The sequence below is a fragment of the Lissotriton vulgaris genome, chromosome 8 (assembly GCF_964263255.1).
Source record: "Lissotriton vulgaris chromosome 8, aLisVul1.2, whole genome shotgun sequence".
Taxonomy (NCBI): domain Eukaryota; kingdom Metazoa; phylum Chordata; class Amphibia; order Caudata; family Salamandridae; genus Lissotriton; species Lissotriton vulgaris.
In genome coordinates, this window is record NC_141696.1 from 465,329,995 (window position 1) to 465,353,018 (window position 23,024).

At 43.2% G+C, this 23,024-nt stretch overlaps 1 long non-coding RNA gene across 1 annotated transcript; it reads right to left on the reverse strand.

Moving 5' to 3' along the window:
• Nucleotides 1-18,403: 18,403 nt before the first annotated feature.
• LOC147697182 (uncharacterized) lies at nucleotides 18,404-23,003 on the reverse strand. The gene is made up of 3 exons (XR_015299286.1): nucleotides 22,920-23,003; nucleotides 19,342-19,409; nucleotides 18,404-18,727 (listed from the first exon to the last, which is right to left on the reverse strand). It is a non-coding gene; the product is annotated as an uncharacterized LOC147697182 (long non-coding RNA).
• Nucleotides 23,004-23,024: the final 21 nt, after the last annotated feature.

Sequence of the window (23,024 nt, forward strand, 5' to 3'; positions counted from 1 at the left end):
GTGTTGGCAAATCTGGGAATACGTCAAAATCCATGGGTGAATGCGTAGGAACACCCATGCTCCACCTATGGACCTCCTTCCTAGGACAGAGAAATACCAGGCCGCGACTTGTGCTGCCTTATGTTGCTCGAAATATACCAAGCAATGCAGAGCCACGCAAGCTGGTAAATCTGACTTAGCAATTACGGTGCCCTTGTGACACCCTGCATGATACAAGGGCAACAGAATGCCTTGATAAATCTGGCCCCAGTGTCTCTACAACCTTAAGGCAAAGTCCTGGGAGACAGCACTACCAAGATGACACCTCCCTTGCTGTTCAGTGGGATATTCGCTCACCCCAAGAGGAAAACAATCATTACAAACCAGTCATTGCAACGCACTACATTTGCAACGCAACCATTACAACGCAACAGCCTTCACATCGCATGCCATCACAACGCAGTCATTACAACACATGTCACGACAATGCATTTCACTACAACGCATGCCATTACAATGCATTATAAGGTAAGTAATGGGAAATAGTATTTTTTACCCCTACACTATCCAACACTGACCCTACTGTTGCACTCACTGGAGTGGGAATAGTAATTTTTACCTCTGCACTATCCAACACTTACCCTGCTGTTGCACAAAGTGGAGTGGCAATAGTATTTTTTACCCCTACACTATCCAACACTTACCCTACTGTTGCCCTAAAAGTATTATGTGTTTTAATAGTATGCATTGTAATGGTATGTGTTGTAATGGAATGTGTTGTAAATTTTGTTTCTAAAAATGCATTGTGATGGCATGCGTTGTAAAATCATGCATTATAATGGATGTTGAGATGTAAAAACTGCGCTGTAAAGGCATGCGTTGTAAATATTTGCGTTGTAACGTGTCCTATTCACCGCAAGGTCATGGGCAAGTCCAGTGTTGAGTGAAAGCAGGTAAACAAAATAGTCATTATTCCTGGCCCAATTTCCGAAAACAGGAATTCCTGTATGGGGAAATTCTTACCAGGATCCTCCCATACAAGTGTATTAACTTTCTAGGGGAGGAGGGGGCACACTGTGCGCTTTGTTGTCATCTCTAGGCATCCTCAGAAGCAAAGGGGGAGAGAAGAGGGGGCCACTGCACCACCATATGGCACCATCTTCATGCGACCACCATCTCAGCGCCTGTCCACATTGGGTTTTACAGGTGACCCCGGAGAGAATGCAAAGTTTAAATAGAGGCAAAAAGAAAAGCTACTCTCCAGGTGATTTTTTTTACCCTTTACAATGGCACATGAAAATGGAGTGTGAATAGTAAAATAAAATCCAAGGGGCATATTACCAAGCAATAGCGATAATTATCGCTATTGCTTGGTTAGAGACAAACATTTACCGCTGAGCTCCGGTGATTTTTATCGCAGATAAACCTTGGTATTACCAAGGTTTATCGCAAATGCGATAAAAATTGGCCGCATTGCATGAATATCGCTGAAAAGTCAGCGATATTCATGCATTATCGAGCTAATGCTCTTAGCCATGTTATCCACCTCCCATTGGATAACATGGCTAAGAACTGCTCAGGGTAGGTGTTAGCTTTTGGAGATATTCGCGCTTAGCGCGAATATCTCCAAAAGTTGGTAATAGGAGATGGCGATGTTAGCGACTGGAAACAGTCGCTAACATCTTGGCACGCCCACTTTGCATGTCATTAGTGATAAATATCACTGACATGAAAAGTGGGGCCCAAGATGGTCGCTATCTTCTACTAGCTGTCACTAACTGGTGTTAGCGACAGCTAGGTAATAGGGAGATAATTTTATCTCCGCTTTCTTGGCTTTTAAAGCCAAAAAAGCGGAGATAAATCCCCTTGATAATATGCCCCCAAGTCACTATGTATATTATTTTACCCTTCCCACTTGATGTATTTAGCAATATTTTTATTTTCAAAAAATACATTTAGAGTCTAGTGAACTTTAAACTGGTGTTGATTTTTCTTAAACAATGCACATGATAAAAGGTTCAAGCTGCTGTGACCAAGTAATTAAAGTCCAAACATTTCTGTTTTTATTGTAAGTCCTTGTGACTAAACACTTCAGATGAAGAACAGCATTTTTTGTTTGATGTTTAAATTGAAGTCTTGAATAATTTTCAATGTTTTCTATATAGTAGTGTTCCATTGGTCCCTCTTCCAAGTCACCCCTTAGCAGACTTCCTACGTTCACAGCTATGTGCTGGATGGGCTTCATGAAAAATGTTAATGTGTTTCGGCCCCTAATATTTCTTTTCTCCAGGCCTCATCAGGACTGGCTCAGCAACCTGGAAAATAACGGTCATTCTGTCTGTAGTACAAACTTTATATATACATTTGGGAAGGAGGGCATATTTACATGGGCATACAGGAATCATAAATTGTTGAGCTGTGGATTTGGGCTGGTCGGATGTGTCCATGAGGGCACAAGGGGGCCTTGTGGGGCGGCTGGTCGGAGGTGTAAAGACACTGTCTCCCAAATCTTAGTACAGTGGTGTAATGGCTGGATTTTCTGTTTAGATGGGATCAGCCCCCAGGGGCCCCTGTGACCCAGCCAAAACGTACTCACCTTCCGTCCTCAGGACCACCTATCCAGGCACCTGGTACCTACCTGAGGATAGGGAACTCGCAATATACAAGCTCATATTATCAAAAACACCACTAAATCTATAGGGATACTAAGAATACTCACTGATTACTAGGGATATCCATACCCTACACCACACTTATTCACATCAGTTGGTCTCGCGGCCACCCTGACCCAGACCGTTCTACCCTAGGGCAGATCTGACACACAATCTGGTGCGTCTACACACGGGCCTGCAGAACCCAATGCTCCCTTTTCCAAACCGTTCGCGATCCTGCGAAACTTACACGGTGATCTCCCTCTCACCGCTCTCATTAATCTTATGCCACAATCCGGTGGCTTTAGACACTGGTTTGACCCTCCAGTGCTCTCATTAACGCCGCGTGTCAAACGACGACCACATTCCTATGAACACCTATACATATATATATATATTGGGATATTATCTCAGCTGTCTACTCGGGATGAAACTACAATAATAACTTTGATTGTGGGTCCAGATTATTGTGTATTACCTGCTCTTGGCATCAAAGGTCCACTCACTCCCTATTTATGTGATCACCACTTACCTGATTGGGATTACTCATCCATTCATGCGCCTGGGACTACCTAGAAGCGCCGTTTACCTTTAGTGAACAAGAATAGGGACTACACACCAGTTAGTTATAAACTGGGGACATTTTATTATAGGATGGTGTACTAACTTAGTCCCTTGGTTGCAAGTCTCCTCTCTCCCTCACTATTACTTACCTGATCAGGGGTAGCATCTGTTCAAACAGCAATACTTACCAGGAAAGATTATTCTTACAATATGAGGACAAAGATATACACACTATGTGCTAGAGTTGTTCTCTGATTTAAGCGCTCCTACCCCCCTTTTTGATCCATCAGTGGCTCAACAGCAACTGGCTTGAAGCCAGGATAACTTTATCATAAAAGAACTCAAGCACTGTAATTATGGGGATGTTTATTATTACACTAATAGGAAACACATATACAGATATGTAACTGACAAAGACTATAGGTAGAACACACCACTTGAAAGAGAAGGATTAAACATAACAGGAACACTCCACTGAAAAGGAAAAGATTAGAAAGTGTAAGTGTAACTAAGTCAGACTACCTCACCTATTAGAAGGAAGATTTCTCTCTCTGCCTCTGGTGGGATTAGGGCTCTCTCTGTCTCTCCCTCCTTCACCACATCACCACGCCTCTGGTTCAGTTGCTCCAGCTGACAGCCTTCACTGCTTCCTCTCTCCTCATCTTCAGTAATCGTCTGCCTTCTTTCTCCATTCAAGAACTGCACTCTATTCTGCAGCTCCCAGCAGACATCCTCTCTCTCTCTGCAAGCTATTCGGAGCTCCAAGTTGTTCTGGGCTCCCTGCAGTCCTGTGCTCCAAGCTGGTCTGAGCACCACGCTGAACTGCACACCACGCTGCACTGACTTCCAAAACTGAACTGACTTGCACACAAGCTGGAATGAACACTCCTCCTCTCCTGTAGCTCGCTAATATGGATGCCTCTCCCCTCATGGAAATTTCCACCGGAGGGCTGTCTCCTACCGAATTCCTGTGCCAGCTCCCAGGCTTCCACGCAACCGCAGTGGCCATCTGCTTGTTACGTCTGGGCCCAAGAGAAAAACACATTTCTCGGATAAGAAGCAGTCCTAACTGGATCTTCCCTCGAGCACAACAGCCTTAACTGAAAACATTGCCTTTGCCCTAAAAAGCCTCTCTGCTTCCATCAAGATGGAGTCTCTCTAGCTTTAGGCCTGAAAGGGGTGAAATGCTCCTTAGCTCTGTCAGAATACCTACATGAACCATACCAATATGTCTAATATGTCAAAGCCAATAGGCAATAGACAGGTTAAAGTCAAGAATAAAGGCATATTAAGCAGCTATCCTCTTCTAGGTCTGGAAAAAGGGCTTAAAAGGGCCAACACAGGCTAAGAATGCCTATACTAGATGCGAGCAAGAATAATGATCTATTATCACTGCTAAATAAAGCCAAAAACCCTGCCATAACAAGTGGCCCTATTGGGAATGGCTGGCACGCCCAGGGTTGGTGCCCTGCTGGGATCAGAAGACCTCCATGACTGGGACTGCTTTGAAATAAAGCAGCTTTTGGTTTTTTTTTAAATGTTGGCCGTTTTCCTTAAAGGAAAACGGAATGCATTTTAAAAAAAGCCCTTAAAAAATATTTTCGCTTGCATTCCCAAATGGAGAGGGGTCCCCTGGGGACCCCTTCCCATTTGCGAGTGCTTTACCACCCTTCTGTGAAGGGTGGTAAACTGCGAGTGTTTTGCGACCGCAATTGCGGTCGCAAAACATTCCTACATAGCTTAAGGAGTCGCTATTAGTAAGGTACGCCCTTGGAATGCCTCTTCCGAAAAGTGAGTCTCTAATCCTATTTTTTACGACTCGCGAATTGATTTACGACTCGCAAAATAGGTCTAAAACCCATTTGCGCATGCAAAAGACCTATGTACATCTGGCCCACAGTGTGTAACGAGATTTGGCCCAAGTGGCAGGCTCCTTATTGGATGGGTCTTTGTGTGATAACTTGCCATCCCGAAGTGTGAGAATCAGCCTGTGACTTCAGAAGTGTTCAAATTACTGAGGTGGAATGAATTCACTGAAATCCAGAAATATGATTGCGGAAAATCAATTTAAAGAAACTGTACAGTTACATATATACAGATTAAATACAAAATATACAAATATACCTATACAGAGTCATATCTATCTTACTAATGTATTTTAAGATTTACATTCTTTCATGGCCAACCAGGGGCAAGCTGGTGAACATGAGGGGTACAGAATATATACCTCGGTGGGCTAGTATATACAATTCAGATCCTCACTTGTATAGACACAAATATTAAAACTGACCAAAAATGGAAAACAAATGGAAAAAATTTGTATTCCAACCATTATTCTGGAGCTCCTAAGGAAACGGACAATACAGGTGACTGACCAAGCCTATCAGCCATACCTGTTTGTGCGGGAGCCTATCTGGAGTACAATACCAGATAATTCCTTTAATCCACAGTTCAATGATGTGTGTCATTAGTCATTGTGTTGTGTGGGATACACGCAGATCCTGAACCATCTTGCATAGCCACTTGTTGTGGCTTGTATTGGGCCACCGCTGCAATACTGCTCTTCGGGATTAGGGAGCAGCCTATTGAGGTCTCAATTAGCTTCTCTGACCACACTCCAACACTGCCACAGCAGTCAAGCCTTCAGGGACACCAGGAGACCCATTAATCAGGGCTGATAAGGGTGGGCCATGCGTGAGCCCCAAACCAACAAGTGCGCCTAGTTTGATGTCATGAGTTTGTCCCTTCAACCACTTTTTAACAAAAATGCTACTCCTTCTTGCTTCAGGAAGTGGCGGCCTCAGGTCGACATTTTTTAATTCTAGTACAGAATTTCAATACTTCTCCCTGGCCACTGAATGGGAGCAAATCAATCTGAGGATAAGATGCTAAAGTCTGAAACCTTAAGGGAATTGTCAAATCTAGGGGAGCGTTTTCTATCCCAATTCTTTGTCCTAGATAGAAATGAAGGTGAGGGAAGATTAATCTTATATATGAAAAATGGGCTTTTCTGATGGTCCCTAGGAAAATAAATAGTTCCTCTCGCTGCAATGTAACCCTGCAGTGTTGGGCTGCCTTGGTTCATCTGACTGGGCACCCTTTGGACTTAAGAAATACCCAAACCTATGAGTGTCTCACACGGCAGCGCTTCTTTTTGTTAGCACTGATTTTGTTACTGGGGCCGGTTTTGCAACGGTGTCTCACACTTGGAGCCCCCCAGTAACAAAAGCAGCAGTGCCTCACACTTGGGGGGTGTCCGACAAATTTGCCAAGGTTGCTTCGGGTTCCCAGCCATATTGCTCTTTTTTGTGTGCATATTTATATCACACGAACACGCCCCGAAAGTATTGGAGAGCTTTACACGACCACCGTATTTACACTACACTTTCTGGCACGGGGAGATTAAGTGATTTGCTCAGAATCACATCCGCGACCCCAGGTTCGAACCCTAGTTTCCAGCACCAAAGTTGGCAGTCTAGCAGAGGGTCCACATCCTCACCCGGACCTCTTCTCTGTTGCCTGTTGAGGAAAGGATCTACTGTGCTGATTCCTGTAGTTCCACGGCCAATATGAGGGTATTTTCTGTGCGTGCACTTGAAATCCTGTTTCAGGTGTAAACATTAGTTTGTGCCGGAAATGAAATTAGTCCCTCCATGATTTGCATTTTTTCACGCCACGTGGCAGTATTGGTGTACTTAGTCCACCATGTTTACAAATCCGCCATTTGCCCTCATCTGTAAATAAGGGTTTTAGTCTTTGGCTTTTACCAGCACGTTCTGCCACGGACAGCACACGTGGTTTACAGAAGACGTGTACAAATAAATGAGAGACCAGCTTGTGTAACAGTTTCACCCTGTGCCAACTTCCCTCTGACCATTGTCCTCTTAGACTGGTGAGCTCAGGGTTCATCAAAGCCGGATAAATGCTGACAGGAAGGAAAAGTAACAGTTCAGCAAAATATTCTGAGAATTTAGCGTTCTCTATCACAAATCAGTAACTTGAATGATCAGTGCAATGACAGAGAGGTGTTAGGGTGTCCCTGCAAGAAGGCCTACAGTCTAAAGAGCAGTTGTTGAGAATCTAACCTACAATCGTACGCATCAAATATCAGATGAAGGAAGCTCAATAGATACAATAGAATTTTTGTGGGAAAAAACACTTTAGCTAGGAGCTCCACGAGTAAACACATATTGTTTGTTTATATGCTTTGCAACTGCAATGGCTCCAAAACTGTAGTGAATACACAGTGAAAGAAAAAAAATCCCCTGTGTTCCTCTGACTAAATATATGGTGATATAGGCTCTGACAAAGTCAGGGAGCGAAGGGCCACAGCAGGCTTGCCACAAAGTTTAATCCTTCGAGGACTCACGCATTTCCTTTGACTCCAGGAATGAGTAGATGTTTCGTATTGGACTTGGCCAATGGACTTCATGGCTTAGTGGTTCCATGGCCGCTCACTTCCTTGACTCAACCGCCAACCCGATCCAGGCAGCTGGAGCTTTCTAAAGCTCTTCTGGACCAAGCAGCTCCCTTCCTTTTAGAGCAGGCCAGCTCCGATCTTTCCAGCATTTTAAAGCAGTGGACCAACGCAAAATGGGACACACCAGCAGAATGGGATGAGAGGCCCTGAGTCTCCCATATCTCACAGATATTCATGGATCTTGGGCTCAATGGGGGCCCATTAAGGGTTGGAGCCACCCCGGGATGCAGTGGCTAAAGGGGCCGGTATTACACCCCTGAGTGGGGCATCTGCCAGTGCTTGGGGAATGTTCTATCCTTAAAGCTAATAGGAGCATAGGGTATCATAGTCCTGGTCAGACGTCTTTCCAAGCTAGTGCTGTAGAACTCCTTTGGGAAATCACAAAAAGACAACCTATGAACTTAAGGGGGTAGTATTTGCTTAGAACTGAGTTGATGACGTGAAGCAAGAGGTGGCAAGATGAAAACAACATTATTCCAACCGATCAAAGCAGAGAACCTCTTCTTTGGAATTCCACAAAGGTGAGAGCAGGTGTCAATTGTTCGGAAGAATTTTTATCCTAATAGAGGCAGTCCTAACTCCTTGATTGAGAACTCTCTGATTTTCAGATGAGGTTCGAATTCCTAAAGTAAAAGGCCTATTTTCCCAGTTTCTTTTCTGCCAACATTTGGACCAAGTAGACAGGTCAGCCAAATTCATCATGGGGAGTCACAGAGCAAAGCTGTGAGACAGAATTGATGCCAACCTCTGCAGCAGCCTTATGCACAGCAAATTAGATCTTCTTGCCAAGTTTAGTTACCAAAGGGGATTGGAGTACCTGGTTCTTTCCTTTGGAAATTCAAAGTTCTGAATCACCTTGGTGATTTTACATATTTTGTGCACGAGAAAAGCAGCTAACTCAATGCAGAGCTTCTATATATGAGCAACCAGTATTGGTAGGCTCTGCCGGGGAAAAGGGGTATTCATAACATGTGGTGCAAAGGTTTAGTTGCCTAATTGATACAGATGCTTAAGTAATCTGCCTTCGGTTTGACCAGGGGTTCCTTATATTTTTTAACTGGGTCTTCCACATATCTAGTTTGTACGGCACCTCTGCAAACCGACACATATGTATCTTATCCGTTTTTAGATCTTCCGAGAGCCAAGCATTCCAGGAATAGTGTAGCTCTAGTCTAGCTGGTTTACATGTAAGGTTCTCCTCTAGTTTGGCAATTTTTGGTCCCTTCTAGGACAGAACTTTTAAGGGGGATTAGAGATCTCCTTGCAAGCGGGTGTAGCGAGTGACTGCACCCGCCTGCAGGGGATGTTTGAGGGGCCCATGCGACCCCATTTGTCCCCCCCAGAGGGCTGCCTTTAAGAGGCGCACTAAAACTATGCCAAGTTTTTGTGGCACACTTTCAATGTGCCTCCTAAAGGCATGTTTGCCCCTGCACCCGCGTCAATAATGCAACGCGGGCTCAGAGGCAAAGTGATTCCCTCATTTGCATGGGGCCACACCCCCATACAAATGAGGGAACACCCTCTCATGATTGCGCTTGCCCAATATGTGTGACAGCGCTATATGGATTACAGAAGGGGATACACAAGCGTCTGCGCCACCTTCTGTAATGCCATTGTGCATCTGGGCAGCTCTAAGCGGGCGCACATGCCCGTTGCACCCCGTTGGCACAATGTATAATATGAGCATTGGGGTCTCCAAAATCTTCTATAATAAGAGCTAGTTTGGGTTCAATGAAAAGAATCCTGAGCTATCAATGACTGACAATTGATGCAGTAGTGACTACATCAGAGACAATCACAATAGTGACAACGACTTACAGGATTACTAGTAGTGACCAACCAGATGAATGTAACAATTATGAGGGATGCCAAAATAGCATATACAGAATATTGACGAATCCAGAATCATGAAGAAACATGTATATATGTAGGTAAATATAGATTTACAATTTTAACCCCTTGCATGCTGATGACGGCCCCCATCCATCATGCACTATGGCGCTCGTGTGCTGATGACGGCTGGGAGCCGTCATAAACCCTCGCACTCGCGATTTTGCCGCACAGGCGCGGAATCGCGGCAGCATGCAAGGGGTTAAACTCTACATCTACTTACCTTGAAGATATACAAATCTTGAAGATAAATTCTCATGGAGTTAAGAATGTAGATAAAACTACACTTACCTATATAGACTTACTTTCATGATATTGTGGTAGTTTATATTCCGAATCTGATATTCTGGCTGGACGATATTCGAAATTCATTATCGTAGTAGAACACCAACCGTACCAATGCCGCCAGATGAACAATGAAATAACCAACTCAGCATCAAGTGGCCAATGGCGTAACAGAAATGTTAAAAGCTATAAATCTTCCCAGTCTGGTATGAATTATCATTCAAAGAGCAGCTTACATTTTTTAAAATTTTCAAACAATAGCTTATCAGTTTCTCAAGATAGGCTTCTATCAAATATGCATTTTCCATTTTGAGATAACACACTCAAGAAAATGTTGTCTTTTATATGAAAAATGCATGGTCACTAAATTTCAGCTTGTGATTTCCCAAGAACCCATGCATCACATAGATGTAGTCCCACCTTCCTATGGTGTATCACTACATGCCAGGGATGCCCACCATAATTTGAAATATGCTTTTATTATCCCCAGGATGCCCATCATTATGTAAGGACCATTATTTTGCTATTGCTCCCTACCAAAATGCACTGTCTTTGGCAGTCCAACGCTCTAGCGACTTCGCTCTGGTTATTGCTGATACTTCTTTTCTGGCCCAGTCTTCACCCTCATTGTATAACTAATAGAGTAGGGATTGCAAAGTGAACATTCTCTGTGTGACTTTGCTGAATAGAAAATGGAGATAGGTGGTTATGTTGCAGGTATTGCAAGCTGTCACAGTGTGTGTTTGTGTGTAAGTGCTACCAGTGGTCTGGCTGGAGGTTATGCAAGGGTGCAGAGACTACAACAAAAGAGAGAGCAACCAGGGAGTTTAAAGCTGCACCACAATCAATTTAGGAGAAACTGTTGCCCACTTCAATGGTCAGCTGCCAATTGACCACACATACAAAAGATATTTGAGAGGCAACAAAATGCTTTACATAAAATACATTTAACAGAAGATATATGACATTAGATCAATACTCGTAGATCTTCATGGTAGCAATAGTTCTATTGCTGTATTGGAATTTTTAAAAGAGTGCAGCCAACGTGTTTCACCTAAAAAGGCTTCATCAGGGCAAGAAAAAATGTACCACTAAGATGCAGTAAATAACGGTATTGTACAACATGAGTAGTAGGCAATGTAGCCATCAATCCAAACTAAATTCCTTTTTGTCAGATATGGTTCCTCAGTAGACCTGGAATTAATCTATCACTGGTCAGTTGTCCAGATTTGTTTCTGAATTGAACAAACACATTTTCGTATACTACACGGTGACGGATGATGCTGCATTCTGCCCTTTCAGGACGATTAGGGTGTCCTGAATTTTTGCTCCCTGAAATTATGTTTATAGACCATATTTTCGTTAAAAAAAAGCTAGTATTAGAAGAACACATCGGAAAGAGTTGACCGACACCACAGGATTGTGGGAGGTTATCTTTTGGAAACAATGCTGAAAACAATCTGGACAACTGACCAGTGACAGATTAATTCCAGGTCTATACGGAGGAACCATATAGAAAATCAGCTTAAAGGTATTTGAGTGCTGTTTCAGAAAGATTATTAGAGCAAACAGCACAGCATAAATACTATGCTACTAAGAATCCAAAGAATTTACACAAATTATTTTTCACCTATCAGTTCTTGGGGTTCCAGAACTGCAAAACATAAATAAATCACTGGTACTTTTTCCAAGAAAGGTGGCAACAATAGTCTGCGTATGGTACACAGCTAACCCACTGTGCCAGTGGAGTAGTTGTAGCCACTCCAGTCCAAATGTAAATGCACTGTTTACAGGATTACTTCCGATGATGTCACTTCATATGAAGTCTTCAGGCTACACGTCATATGATGTAAATTCCTGTAAAGTCGTCAACTATGATAATTAGTACTCATTCATAAGACGGTGTAAAAACTTGAGTGCTTAGTGTGAAATGAAGCTGAAGTGGTTCCGAAGGTTACAGGTCTTGCCTTGGCCCTTTAAAGTTGGACATCTGCCTCAGACAAGAATGTGGTAATCCGTGGCAGCCAGTAATTTGAGCAGGAGAGGAGGCAAAAGGGCCACACAAGCACACATGCAGACAAATACATGCTTACTTCACCCATCAGTATGCACACTAACTTGCATCCATACATTCACACGCATGCTCACATACACCAATTCACAAGCACATACACATGCACTCACTCATTCACATCGCATACACACTAATACATATACATACATACTCAAGCACACACATTTGCATGCAGCAAACATGAACCAAAAAGAACAAGCATTTGCTATATAAGCAGTCTCGCATTTGCATCAGTCAGAGCTATTGGCGTTGTAAATGATAATGTATTTTACCCATGTGTTTTTGTTTGGAGTGAAGCGTATTTATGTGTTTTGTAGTGGAATTATGTGTGTTTAATTGTGTTTAATTGCATGTGTCAGCTGTGGAATTGTGTGGTGTGTACAGTCTTTGTGTAGTGGAATTATGTGGCATGGTAAATAGATAGGGATGAGTGCTGCATAGAGAGATAGAAAGGAAGATAGAGAGGGAAAGGTAGTTTGTGCACAAATTGGTGAATGAACTTGAGACAGAGGAGCAGAAAGAGTGTGTGAAAAACAGAAAAAGAAGGGCAGAGCAGGTCATAAAGAGGGTGTGCCTGTGTACATAGAAGACACCCTAAGAAGAGAAAGAGATGTGTGTATAAGGGATGGAAATTTGGAAATGCACAGGAAGGAAACTGTGTTTAAAGACCTGAAGTTAACCAGTATGAGACAGTCATAAATAGTGTGGTGTGTAGTGGAAATATGTGGCATAGTGTGCTATGGAATGATGTGGATAGTAACCAGATGGTATTAATTGTAGTGGAATTATGTATAGTGATATTGTGTGTTATGGACTTAATTATGAGGAATGGTGTTGTGTAGTGGCATGTTATGGATGTGAATTATGTGGGGTGCTGTTAATTTTTGTGGTATTTTGTTGAAATCTGTGTTGTGTATTGGAGGTATGTGGGGTGTTGTGGAATTGCCTTGTATAGTTGAAATATGTAAATCGTTTTTTGTTTATCTCTACTGATGAAGGATTAAATCCAGAAACACATGTGTCTAGAGATGTACAGCACTAACCTGCACCAACTTTGGTGGAATACTCCAGCAAAATACCAAGTAAGCATGCACTACAAACTGCATTTACCATATTGCTAAGGGGCGAACTGTGCTGGGAGGTCAGCAGTGTGCTCCCACCCCTTCCTGTTTGAAATTTGTAGTTTGGTGTTAAATTATGTGGTGAATATTGGAAATGTGGGGAGTTGAATTGTGTAGCATGAAACTGTGTGGCGCTGAGTGAAGTTATGCTTTTTATAATTACTTGTTATGGTGTGTAGTGCATTTATGTGGTATGCTGGTGTGTGGCATAGAGTGCATTTATGTGTAGTGTCTTTATGTTGTACTGTGTATAATGAAAAAAGGTGCAGTGTAATTATGTGGTGTGGTGTTGAGTAGTATTATGTGTAGTTTAATTATCTTGTGTAGATTTGTGTGGTATTGAATTGCATGGTGTTGTGTGGAAATATGAGGGATGGTTTGGAGTGGTATTATGTGGCATGGTGTGGAGTAGTATTACAAGGTGTTGTATTATGTGGCTAGTTGCGAAGTTTAATTTATTTTGCGTGGTGTAGGTATGTCTTTTTGAATTTAGAGGAGATATGTGAGTTGTAAATATTGTGTTATGTGGAGTGTAATTATATTGTTTAGAGTGCAATGTAATTATGTAGCATAGTGGTATTATCAGTCAGTCAGTCAGTCAAATTGGCTTTATTTCGATATGAAAAATATCTTAAAAAGCAATGCATACATAGTACAATAATAATAAGAGAATAAAAACATAGCCATACATTACATTTAGACAGAATACAAATAAGATACAATTAAAAAGGCGGTAATAAATTATCTAAATACGGTAAACCAGATGACCTAGATTAAACAATGTACGAAAGCCTTTTTGACCTAATTAGCCATGCCCAGCTTAGAAACTTCACCATACCACATGCGAACAGGGGCAGTGGATCAGATTTTAAAATTCGCATAGCCACACTGTGGTCTCTAGTACCCATGTCTTTACACAGTGGTTTCAGCCATCTGATTCGGGGCGCTTTGTAAGCAGGGCATTCAAACAAAAGATGTGGTACTGACTCGATCCTGGAAGGACAAAAACAGCAATAAGGAACCGTTTGCGCCGGAATCTTCCAGCGTGCCGTCAGTTCACCCACAGGAAGGACACCTAATCTAAATTTAAAATATAAGGCCCTGTCTCTGGGTTTTAAAATAATGTCGCGATAGAGTTCCCGGTGGGCTACATCCTTTACCATTAAAAAATCACTAGAGGATTTACACAGATTGGGATCATTATTTCTCTTATTCATCACCCAGTTCCAGTATACTCTTTTCAGGGCCTCCTTGGTATTATGTGAAGTGGAAGTATTTGCCATGGAGCTTATTTTATTGGTTTGCAATTTTGTGACATGGAGTGGAATGATGTGTAGTGGAAATGTGTGTAGTTAAATTGTGTGGCATGTTTTATGAGATGTTAAAATAAGTTGTGTGTACCGTATATATGTAACATGGGTTTGGTGTGGCACTGTGAAAAAGTACACGCGGAAAAAAAAGCATGTGTTTTTTAAAACATATACAAAAATTGATTTACACAAATGTACAGGATGTGAAGCTGAGACAGAGACTGGAACATTGAACTCCAGTTTCAAAGTTGGCAACTATAGGCATTACGCCATATTCTCTCACTCCTGCACACTGTTATTAGATCTGAAGAACTCACTACTGGGGGCCGTAAAAAAAGTAAGCAGCACATAAACGAAATGTCCAATGACCTGGAAACCATTTAATGGCCACGTGTCTTTGTAACAAAGAAGTGTGCCCTTAAATAAAGTAACTGGTGACCATGTAACACTCTCCAAATCTCTCTGGTTGTGCGTCTGCTGCTGCGAACAAGTCATAGCCAAGTGTAAACAGGGACCAAACTCTCGAATAAAACGAGATTATAAAGCCCACAATTTTTTTTTCTTCTAAAAAAAGCAAAATAAATGCAGAAAACAAAACGAAAATGTATGTTACTTGAAACACTCTACAAAACAGCACACGGTGCAACCATATCTCACCGCCCCTAAGTGAGAAGACAAAACACTGTTGCAAGAATGTAGCAACCAGGCTGGCGGGCTCTTTAACCTCAAAGATGTTATCCTGTGCCATAACCGATGCTGATGACTAGAGTGAATAGGGCCTAAACACTATAAAGTGCCCCCAGATTAACATATGTGAAAGTGACTGCAAGACTCAAATGGTTGTTTTGTAGTTTACATTTTCAGCGGTCTGTGAAAAAAATCTTTTGTATCGAAATGATTTGTACAAAGCGGTTTCAATGTGCTGCAACTTTAAATATATATTTGTGATTGCACAGCTACATACAATTTCTCAAAAAGGCTAAACATGTTAAAGCATGTAATTATTGAAGAAAAACCGAGCAGCATAATAAAATACAGGCATTTTTCAACAGTGCTAAACAAATTAACGTATGTTATAAATAATACACCAATGCACATCCAAAATAGTCACTTTTATCCATTGTGCATTTTAGCACTTTCTTGTCAATCAATGTCCTTTATCAGAAGCGACTTCCAATAGCCATATGGTGTCGGTAATTCAAGCTTTATTTTTCAATCGACTATGATCCACAGCCGATGCGCGTTTCGCCCCGTTCGGGCTTTTTCAAGGCTCTTGACTTGCATATTGCACTGTTTCTTTTTATACATGTCGCTGGTATATCCAGATCGTATCTTTCCCACATAGACGTGTCACTATTGTGTAGTTTTCAATCTTATCGCAAAAACAAGGTGTAGTATGTCGGTCTTCCACCATGTAATGATGTTATGGAGCCATGATAAGTTCCATTTATCCTCAAAGTCAACAGAGGTCCGTTCTGAACGCCATCCCTGCAATCCGGGGGCATTAACATATGTTATCATTACGGAAACAAGCGCAAAGACTGTGATGTGGGGGTAAACATGCACTGGCCAGGACTCCAATGGATTCCCCCATGCTTTTTAGGCCTCGCCTGCGAGGCGTGTAGTAATCGATAACATTTCAGTATAGGACTTGAAGCCACGCCCTCTTTTTGATTGGTTTGCGTCATCGTTTATGCTAAACACTGGCCTCCGATTGGAAATGAGGTTTATTTGTTCCCACCTTGTCTCTTTTTGCCCACGCCCATCCTGACTGGATTGTTTGCTTGCGGCCTTAGACTGTGGCCTTTAATTATTGGGTAAGCACTTTTTGTTTCCCCTTCCCTCTGTCTTTCTCCCCGAGCAGATGGAGATCTGCAGAGACACAGCTGCTTGTTTTAATGGCAGGCATGTGTTTATTTTTGCATTGCGCTTTCACTTAAAGTGAAAGCGCGATGCAAATATAAACAAGCGGCTGTGTTAGCGTAATGGCAACAGCTTTTTTGTCCAGTTCCACGGTACTCTACGGTCAACCACACGTCGGACATAAGCAATGCCTGTTTTGCATTCTGGTACCTGTAGTCCATTTATAGTGGGAAAGAAAAGCTGCAAGCAGCGGACCGCAAATAAATGAACAGACTGTATTAATGGGCCTTTGGACACGAGGATGCCTGAAAAACCCTTATTAACTGCATTGTTCAGCTGATTGGCTTATTTGTGATGAAAACAAAGCGACCCATGCAGAGTGTTTACACACAAACAGCCCCTGCGCCTGGACTTGCATTCCTGGCCGGGGATTGTCCCAGGAGACCAGCAACAAGTCAGTCTTCTGGCACCTGCCGCAATGAGGGCAGGCTATGTCATCTCTTCGGCCGGCGGACTCTCCTTGACTCTCCTTCCCTGTTTACCCATCACAGTCACATAGCCTCACCTACTCTGCAATAGCGCCATTGCAGCTTTGCTTGTCTGGGCACTGGCAGGAGGTATTTAATTGCGAAACCTAATGGTACTCCTTTTATCGAGCGAAAGGCAGACTCCACTCAAGCGGAATTAGAACATGTGAACAGGTGGCCGATCTACCTCTGCAGTCGGTACATTAACCCACAGAGCTATCCGGAGAGAAAGGCAGCTCTAGAATCTGCTGAGGTAGCCTGTTCCTCCAAGCCCTGGGTTGTTTGGTAGCCGCGGAATGAGCCAGCTTGGGCGTGCTTAGCAACAAGTCGACGTGGTCCCAGACTGCCCCGCGGCCTAGAATGCCAGGAATGCCCGCCGAGATGCGAGCTGGTGATGTCCTGTGCCTTGCCACAGAGCTGTCAGTGCCTTCCACCAGTCCCCCAAGGCTCCCTCCTTGGGTGTCATGCGATCCCTCTGCCCACGGTCAATAGTGGCATTGTGCACAGCAAGGCCGTGCCAGGTGCCGGCCCCGGGCGCGCTCACCGGCTCGCCCCTGAGACTTCTGCAATTTCTTGGCAGAGCTGAAAAGAAGCACCCACGCCCCTGGACTGGGGAGCGCAGGACGATACAAGGGATGCTGTGCCGGGCTCCCACTGGTGAGAAAACTTCTGAGATGCCCAGGTGAGTCTCAATGACGAAATGTTCCACAACACATGGAAATATAAAAAAAAATGTTTAATAGTTCTTGATACTGGAGTTCTCACTTTTTCTAAATGCACCCGGTGTATTTGCCAGATAAGGGACCTGAGATGCAGAAAGGTAGCATAGTGTGCTCAGGCTCACACAAGTAAAAATGGAAGCCGGGATGACGATAATGCTTTCGCAGTCAACACCTTAATCTGCAGACTGCGCGAAGGTCTCCGACACTCAACGTGTTTCAGACAGCCATAGCAGTCGTATGAAGGCGCAGTGACTGTTGGGTATGTGCGCATGTGACAGCACATAAGAAGAGGAGGTCCCAGGCTCCATTTCATGCAGAGAGACAAATAGTACCTCCCGCAGTAGGGGGTTTAACTACGAACAAAGGGGGGGGGTCTAGTATATTTGTGTCTTGAGAGTTCATCAACTCATGGGGGGAACAAATTCCAACGTCTTCTAAAATAATTAGCACTTTATTTTCCATTATCGTTAATTAGCACTCTTAAAGCACACAAATTGCCAATAACATGGAATTGCAGCGCTTTGCAGCAGTTGTGCGCACAATTACAGGTTGTCTTGGGTATCACATGATGCTTGGATTTGCTCACTACATCAAATGACATTAAAATGTGTTTATTGAGTTTATTAGGCCCCGCATTTCGCTTTGTGCAGATTTCTTATTTGAACGCAACGTTGTTAGTTTGTAAAATTCTGTACTTCAAGTTTAACCGGCAGAGCGACATTCGAAGCTAAGGAATGCGGCTTCTCCGCACTCCTTTAAATGCCATCACTGATCAACGTGCACTAGTAAACCATCCCACGTGAAAGGTCAAGGGTCAACTTCTCAAGTGTAGCAATACAAAATTTTCCATCTATCGAGACAATAATTTTAGATTCTATTAAGGACACAGAGGCAAGGATTATGCTTTGTCAAATTTCTTTACTACTCACAGCAGCCAATGAGAAAAAAGTAAACATTCAAACTAACTACATTTCCCATGAGGCTTTGAACCACGCCTCCAAAAACAGCCAATAGTAACCAAGGCTAATATATAAAATAACGAGGCACCATCTTGACTACCTCTTTCATTACTCAAAGTAGTTCTGTAAAATGTCCAATAACAAATATTAATCCAGGCACTCAACGGAAGTCAACCACAGCATATCCAGCTCCCAACGGACAGCAACTCTCAACAGATTCCCAACTAGACAGTCCGCCTCGAGCCGTGAGGAAACTCCATGTCATGAAGCATCATCGAGTTAATTCTGTATTGAATTCGTTCCTGAAAACAGAAACAAGTTTGAAAATACAGAAACCCAAAGGATTTGATAACTCAGGGTGGGAAAAAAACTGACATCACAATATGAATCATCAGCCAACATGAAAGTTGTAAATCTTACCTGTCCCAAACGGGTGGGATAATTCTCGCCTCCATGTCCTTTATAGAATCCAATATTCTTGTAGGGTTAGCTGGAAAATGTTGTATTCTATGGCAGGACCGGAGGCTCAGATTATGCTGGTTCAAAGCTGACCAACAACCACAGAAGAAACATGCATAATAGGTTTATAGTAAAACACTTTAAACATTGAGTCCTAAAACCAATCTGCAGCTTTCAAAATATCTTCTAAACGAGATCCCAAAATATATGCCTTAGAAGCCATAGCGCCTCTGGTGGAATGCGCACCATAAACAGAAATTTCAATCCCTGCTTCAGACATAACCCACCTGACCCAATGTGCCAAGGTGGCCGCTGAAACTGGACAGAAAGGTTTTTGGATTGCCAACAGTAATTGACCCAAAGGGTTTGTTCTATGAGCTAATGTACGTTCCTCATATACCTTCAAACATTTTAAAACACATCATTTGTCGTTGTGAGGAAAAGCAGGATACTCAACTGAACGTGACATAGTCTTAGTCCTTCTGGTGATGATGAAAGACACACCCTGTAGAGCGAACATCCTTCCTGCCAAATTTAAAGCATGCACATCAGAAACTCTCTTACAGGAGATTAAACACAATAACATAGTAAGTTTATCAGATAATTGTTTTAACAATAACCCCTTATCTGGCCAAGATTCTAATAAAGACAAAACTTTAGAAACATCCCATAATGTAGTGTATCTGGGACGAGGTGGGCGAGCAACTCTGATGCCCTTCAGCAATTTACACACCAGAGGATGCAACCCCACAGGCTTACCATCGATGTGATTGTGTCCAGCTGAGAGAGCTGACCTGAAATTATTAATCGATCTATAAGAAAGACCCGATTCAGCACATTCAGATAAAAAGTTTAATACCTCCTTCACATCAGATCGCACAGGATCCACCTGTCGATAAAGGCATCAACCCACCCATCGCTTCCAAGATGCAGAATATCGTTTGTGGGTGGATGGAGCCCAAGCTTGGTGTATAAACTCGGCAGCTGCCGATGAAAGTCCCTCAATTCGCTCATGTCTCCTGAGAGCATCCAAACCATGAGTGATAACTGGTCCTGAAGGACCAGAGGATGAGGGGATCCCATGGGGTCCTGGAGAAGCATCGGAAACACAGGAAGTTGAAATGCTAAGTCCTCCGATAACTCCAACAGTGTCGGAAACCATGATTGAGTCTTTCACAGTGGTGTGACCAACACTAATCACGCCCCTTGTTGACGGACCTGGGGCCGCCACTCTCAGAATCAGAGCAAAGGGATGAAAAGCATAGTTCCTCTGAGACCCTCAATGTTGAAGGAACGCATCCATTCCCATCGCCATTGGGTCCGGTCTTCAGCTGAAAAAGCGTGTGAGTTGAGAGTTGAGGCGAGAGGCAAAGAGGTCTATCATGCAAGGACCTCACATATTCATGATCTCCCCAAAAAGCGAAGGATGGAGTCTCCTATCGCTGAAGTCCCTCAGAAACCTGGAGTTCCAGTCTGCTGCCCGATTGAGCTTGCTGGGCAGATACTCCGATATCACACTGAATTTTGGAAGAAATGTCAAAATTTCCTCGCAATGTGGGCCAACAGCCAGGATTTCGTCCCTTCTAGGCAATTTATGTATCTCACCAATGAAACATTGTCCATCTGGAGGAGGATGCAACAATTGCTATTCAGAGGTGAGATTGCTCTGATGGCAAAGGAGCCGGCTAACAACTCCAGAAAATTGATGTGTAACTTTAGTTCTTCCGTGGACCAACGTCCGCCTGTGGCAAAGTCTCAACATCTTGCTCCCCAACCCCATCGGCTGGCATCTGACTCTATGATGACGTCTGGAGATCCTCTGAAAATGGCTTTGCCATTCCACGCTTCCATGTGATCCAACCACCAACGGAGCTTCTTCTGAGCATCCAGGGACAGAGGAATCAAGTGATCGTACGGATAACGCTTTTGAAGGTAATAGATCTTCAGGCGTTGTAACGCTCTGTAATGGAGAGGCCCTGGGAAGATGGCCTGAATTGAGGGCACCAGTAAGCCTACAATCCTCGCCAGGGACCCCAACAAGACCATCTGTTTCGACAAGGTGGAACGGATCTATCTCTTTACGGATCTGATCTTGGACAAAGGGAGAAGTGACTGAATGTTCACTGAATCCATGAACCCCAGAAAATCTACCTGTTGCATCAGAGTGGTCACTGATTTTTTTTAGGTTTATCACAAACCCTAACTCTTGTAACAGAGAGGTTGTCCACCTTAGATGAGTGAGCAGGAGGGTCTGATATTGGGCGAGAAGAAGCATGTTGTCTAGGTAAACGATCATGCGAACCCCCATCTCTCTCAGCCGAGTGACCACTGGCTTCAGCAGTTTTGTAAACATCCAAGGGGCTGACGACAGACCGAAGGGATGGGAAAGGTACTGGTACCATTGCCCTTTCCATGAGAATTGAAGAAACTTCTGATGGGAGGGGCAAACTGTTAGATAAGCGTCTTTTAGGTCCAGACATACCATCCAGTTTTTCTCCAGTAATAGGTCTCTCAAAAGATGGATGCCTTCTTGAAGTGTCTGTATGACATGAAAATTGAGCAGCTTCCCAAAAAATGTAATGTATTTTTACGCTTTCTAAACTAGTGGTGGCCCTGGCTGCAATAAAATGCAGGCAAAAGCTGAACATGCACCAAGCAGGAGGGTGGAGGAGGGAGCCTCAGCCCGAGGACAGGAAGCGAGCGTTCACATATGTGAAGCGCAGCTGTTCAAAATAAAAAAATTTAAGTTTCTCAGTGAAAGTAAAATAGAAAAAAGCGGAAGCCAACAAGTCATAGGGCAATGCTCCAGCAGAGTGAACGAGTTCAAAAAAGTAGAAAAGATGAATTACTCACTCCCAAGCAAGGAATTTAATAAGACAAGCAATTGCACAAATGGCAAGTGATGGGCGGACGAAGGGTAGAGTCCAACCCCACAAACTACATACAACAGATCACCCTGACAGTGCAAGTGCAGTCTGGTTTCGACCTACAAATGTACTGGGCCACAGCCGTTATCTCAGGTGCTACAAGGGAAGCCTCAGAGGTTACTAAAGGGTTGATACTGCCACCTCCTGTCACTGGGTGACACTGGTCAGCCAATGAGAGGATGTAGAAGACCCTTATTCGTCAGAGAGTGGGATGAGGTAAGTTAGAGTAACTTACCCCACTCAATTGTTGCAAGCTGTCACTGATTGACACCCGGTCTTAGGCACTCCAGGCTTAAAACTGAAGCGCCCAGGTCCGAGCCTATATGCGACACGCCTACTCGTCATGAGAGGGAGGACCTCGAGGGAGGCGCTTTGCCGGACTAATGGTATGCCCACAGGGCTGAGAAATCCTCAACCCAGCAAAGTTCAGCTCAGGCAGCCAGGCACCTGCGCATTTAGAACTTGTATAGTGGCTGGCTGCCTGACATGAACATAAAGAATGTTTGTCAGGCTTACCTTGCTCACCTAACAACAGGCACTTAATGTTAGCAAAAAGGTGCCCCCCCAGGGACCATGTTTTATTTTCTTTGGAACTGCTATGCTATATGACATCAAATGGCTCATTCTTGAAATCCCCACCTTCTTCAAGCTTTGAGGTATAACCTGTTACTTCATAACTCAGGATTCCTATCACTCACTGAACCGATTGAATGAAATATTTGCTCACATTTAAATGAAATCGTACAAATATATATTTTAAAAACAACCATTAGAAAATGACAACGAAAAATACAATAGCACTGCACCCGGTCCTTCGCATTATACAGAATCAATAAAGTTCAAGGGTGGTGATCTTGAACTCATTTTTACAACAAGCTTGGCATAGTCAGCCTAATGAGGCATAATAAAAAAATATCGATTACTTTTTTTTAAATTAAACTCTGTGATGGCATGGCTTAAAGCATAAATAAAATGAAATACAATGATCGGAAATGCAATTTGCATACACGCGGAATGTATTTAAGGAGAACGAGGTCGCGCGCGCTAGATGTCAAAGGTATCGCTTTGGAAAGCAGGAAACCGTTTGCAAGGCGCCACTGTCTAGTACCTGCTTCTTAGATCGTGGTCCTCAGTTGAAATAGCGAAGATGTTGTATACACCCAATATGGCCTCTGCCCGTCCATCAGTTAAGACGATAATTTGTACGCTGTCT